At 35.0% G+C, this 4995-nt stretch overlaps 1 long non-coding RNA gene across 1 annotated transcript; it reads right to left on the minus strand.

Annotated features, from left to right (window-relative positions):
* Positions 1 to 2930: 2930 nt before the first annotated feature.
* On the minus strand, positions 2931 to 4560 carry LOC130013059 (uncharacterized). Its single transcript, XR_008788359.1, has 3 exons — positions 3998 to 4560; positions 3364 to 3514; positions 2931 to 3044 (listed from the first exon to the last, which is right to left on the minus strand). It is a non-coding gene; the product is annotated as an uncharacterized LOC130013059 (long non-coding RNA).
* Between the last annotated feature and the right edge of the window lie 435 nt (positions 4561 to 4995).

The following is a 4995-nucleotide window of genomic DNA, read 5'->3' on the forward strand; positions in this document are numbered from 1 at the left end:
TTTTATTAACATATAATAATAATCCGCCACCATGCGACGTCCGATCCTTCCGGTATGGAGAATGGTAACCGTCCCATTTTAGAGATGAATCTAACACATAGTTATCCAGATGAGTCTCAGTGAAACTACAAATATGGTAATCATTGACATCGTTGTATATTGTTTCAAGTTTGTGTCTTATACTACGTGCATTTAAGTGATAGACTGATAGGTTTTCATTTGAATCGTGATTTGAAGGTCCAGGATTTTTATGAACGTCTCCTGATCTTAGAACTAATAAGGCTAAAACAGTACTTAGCAGACAAAAATTATCAAGTTCACATAAAACTATTGGAGATATTATTCGACATTGCCATTTCTCAGATGCCTCGTGCTTTACTGTGTAGTAAATGTCAACTATTACAGTAGCAATGAAAATATAATGAGTGTTGCACTTGCGCCAGTATTGCACGAGGGGACTGAGAAATCATCAAACAGTTAGATCTTAAATATTTAGTGGTTAGTTTTGGTGGATATAGAGACATGAGAACATGATGTAAATAACTAGTAAACAAATAAAACATACATACAGACAAAAACAGTGAATTATTTACAGTTAAAGCAATAGTATAATACATAAACATTGAATGTTTCGGTCATAGTTAAGTTAATATAACAATATCGTACGATGATATCTAAAGCAGGCAATTTTGACAAAAAATGAAGATGAAGGTTAAAGTGATAATACTTAGAGGGTGGTCAGTTTAACAATCCGATATGCAATTTTGATGCAAGACTGAGTTCCCATAATTGACAATTATTTAGATAATTGGCTGTTTATATTTCAGTAATTTAAATGGAATAAAAAACGAAATCAAAAGTTTAAACTGAGATGATAACCCAATTAGTTAATATTTGAATGGAACTTTTAAGTAGATAATTGAGAACTTTTAAAAGATACGCCCATAAATAATGTGGGCATAGTTTTATACATTCGATTTTTTTTTATTATCATAATTAGTTATATAATAATATAAATGTATAACTACATGTAACTATGTATTATAAACTAAACAGTGGTCTAAGCTAATATTACTCTGTAATAGTTAGACAATAGGGAACCAACAAGTAAAATACATGTACATGACTTTACTTTACAGAAAGATTTTGTCATTGTTTTAAAAATCTAAGCAAACTTATTATTACATGAAGGATAATTGGGGCAATGGTGAATGCATGAAACGATTTGAGGTACTATCCAGTTGGTCATCAACTTAAAGATACATTATGGGCGATTAGATAAAGAGCTGGCATATCTCACTATAATAGTTAAAAACTAGATAATGTAAATGGAATTCGATTATCCATTTCATGATTAAATCATGAATGAAAGCTGAGCAGCAAATCGGATCCTACTCCAGTAAATATCGCAGGCTAGCGATGACATCGAGAGTTGATTATGGTCTGAATAAGTTTTAATTAATGTCTTAATTAATAATTTCAGGCCTAAAAAAGACCTGCAATACGCAGATTCAGCTCTTGCAATGGATGTTTAAATATAATTAAATACGTATATATATTTATGCATTTGTAGACATTAAGAAAAACAGGAAAAATCAGTACACAATAAGGTACAGTAGTTTGGGAATGATATTGATGAATGAAATTGGTTCAAAAATATAAAGATACTGTCAGGCATCATTATTTCTTTTTATCAGGCTGTGGGGTCGAGGCAAACCCGCCAAAATCTCGTAAGGATTGTTGTTTTAATGGCCCAACTCTGTTATCATCGTCTATACAGTCGGAAGATGTGTTGATTGCAGAATGTGATAAAGTAGCTTCGTTGTAGTTAAACAAAGACTTATTAGCTTGTGAATTTACTCTGTTTGTTGATGTATGAAAGTTATCGAAGTCCTGCTCACAGGTTATGACAATATTTCCGTCGTCTGCTAGAGGTCGTATGTAAACTCGACCATCATACGTCCAACAGTTTTTAATTAGCTTTGATTTAAACATATCACGACATCTTTTGTAGAGTGCAGCGCGTTTACGAGTGAGGGCTTCATTGATAAAGATCTTGTGAATCTGGGTGAGGTTTTCTGTTTTAAGTTGCGTTTAGAACCATATATCTTTGCCCTGTCTCTATAACTATTGAAACGTACTATTATATCACGGCCCTTTTCTCTGCGTTTGGCTCCAACCCGGTGAGTTCGGCCAATTTGACTTAGTGTGAGTTTAGCCTGTTTTTCAGGAAGTATGTCATTGTTAATAATATTTAAAACTATATTATCAGTGTTTTCTTCAGGTGTTTCGGGGATGCCACTAAATTTTAGGCATGTTCGCCTAGAATACTGTTCTAAGTCATCAACTCGGTTCTCTAAATCATCTATACGATTGCGTAGAGGGTCTGTTAATGTTGGATGAATTATTTTTATAATGTGGTCCATGATCAAATCTCGTTTGAATAATTCTCCAACGAATGACTTTAAGGATGATTCATTCGAAAGAACATCATCTAAAAACTCAGAAATGCTATGGGAACTGGCACTCGAATCATGATTTCCGCGTTTACGTTTTATGGATACAGACCGACCTCTAAGTTTGGATACAACCGGTTCTTTCACTTTAGGCATGTTTGGTGTTTTAGTGTAAGGTTGAACGAATCTGGCTGTTACAAAATCTACTCACAACAATCTCACACAACTGAGTATATGTCAACCGAGGAAAATATCTACACTTGTAAACATCAAATATTTTAAAATCGGCTCTACATAATGTTAATCTAATTTCACAGAACACTTCGTCTTCATACTTATCTAAGCTATGCAGTTTTTAGAACCATAATTTAAAGTATACCACTCATGATTTATAATAACTTGCTATGACCAGGTACACGTCTAACTTCTGTCGGCCATCTTGTGTTGAGTGGACGTTAAACCCCATTTCTCTCTCTCTCCCTCTGTACAAGACAACTTTGCTGGCCATTTATGATTCTTTCTCTTATGACATCTTCACAGAATATATTGTATGTGGTTTAATATTCGACGGAGGGCTAGTCATCTTTGCTGAAAAATATAAATAAACATATACATGTACACAATTAAAACAAAATTCTGGAGCTTGGTTTACTCTCATTAATTTCGTACAACAGAGGAAAAAGACACTTACACAGGGGTTAACATCTTATTTTCATGCAGAAACCAGCTAATGAAGACAGGAAGGCATTAGCAGTACAAGGAGAGATAGAGAGGAGAATTGCGGTTTAACGTCCACTGGACAAAAACATAGTAATTTCAGGACTCACCCATGGTTCAGTTTTATTTGAATAATACCAGTGGCAAGAAGGCGGAGAATACAAATAAAAAAAACATCACAAATATTTACCTTTCTGATAACTGTCTAAGAAATTCAGTACATGTATATTGCCTATAACATTTTTGGTGATATCTGACCTCAATGGCCACACAATCTTGCCCTCTGATATGCCTTAAAATATCTTCATCCTCTTTCAATTCAGCAGCTTTCAACAGTTGGCCTACAAACAAATTTGCAAACAAATTATACACCATATAGCGTTGAATGTTGTTTGTGCTCAAGGGTGGGGGAGGGAATGTCACTTTGACGCCTACATGTACATGTACCTGGCTGGTCAACTCTGGCATGCGGTTTAGTTCAGATCCTTTGTGTGAGCGGAAATGGTCTAGAGACAGATCGTCTTAGCAAGGCACCTACAAGTGGGCCAAGAAAATAAAAAACAAGTTAACTTCTCTATGTTTCATCCCTTGTGCAAGCAAATGTGCAACACTTTAACCAATGACTGTGCCAAATCAACAAATGGGGTAAAGGGCTTTACTGGCTAGCTTCATAACAATTTTACAGTGATTGCAGTAGCACTTCTGATTCCATTTACAACAAAAACAACAACACAATAATTAAAAACTGTAGGATGAATATATTTAATATTTATTAGTAATAATTATAAATTTAGTAAGTAACATAATATTAACATTAGGCCTACCTGAGCCTGTTTGGGTCTGAGTCTGTGTTAATACATCCTTCTTCCTATTATCTCCAACAGTGACAAATCTGTCACGTTTTTTACATATAATACACACAACAGGCAGCACCGATTTACTCTTTCTTTTTGCTTCAGGAGCGTAATTTGTTTGGAGAGCTAGGTCCCAGATCGTCTACACTCCCGCTATTCCCTGGTTGGATTGTAGCCGGGGATTTTAATTTTTCTTTATATATACGATTACGGGCAGACCCAATTCGGAATTTGTCTGTAAAAGGCCTGTAGCATGTTGGGTGAAATCCAGTATCTTTTGGCGCGTCGATAAATTCCTTGTTTGATTATATCACCCGAAGTCGCCTGTTCAACTATCCATTTCGCTCGCCCATCAAGTTTTAGCCATTCATGGGCACATTCACAGAATTTATCCCAGCGAGATTTTGTAAATAATTGTTCTCGTTCCTTTCTAAATCCTTGGTAATGAATAATACAGCGTAAATTTGATTTACGTTACGACAAAGTCTAACACTGTAAGTACCAAATAGTCATACGAGATATGTGCATCTCATCAAATTCAGCTTATACCATACCCACAATAATGTTACGGAGTCAGTGAGTTCAAGTTAGACAATACGCTGACCTTCCACTGACCATGCTTATAATATAAAATCTGTCAATGACAGCTGATTCATTGTTTAGTTTTTTATATGATATATTTAATATCAATAATATATGTATATGCATGCTTTATTTTACTTTACACGACCTCTAAAAATGCCCCAAATCGTAAAAATACGACTTTTTGGATTTCGATCTCCTTTTTTCGGCTACCCCGGACATTTTCAAAAAATGATACAATGATTTCACACAACAGGCCAGCTATTAGCCTCTCGATTGACAAGAGTTTCATCGCCCTCCATTCATTATAACCAATGTCATCGTGCCCTAAAGAATCAACAAATCAGCTTGCTTATCTCTGCTTACCCTAGGCAAAAAATGCTCAT

Source organism: Patella vulgata, chromosome 5 (assembly GCF_932274485.2).
Source record: "Patella vulgata chromosome 5, xgPatVulg1.2, whole genome shotgun sequence".
NCBI classification, from domain to species: Eukaryota; Metazoa; Mollusca; class Gastropoda; family Patellidae; genus Patella; species Patella vulgata.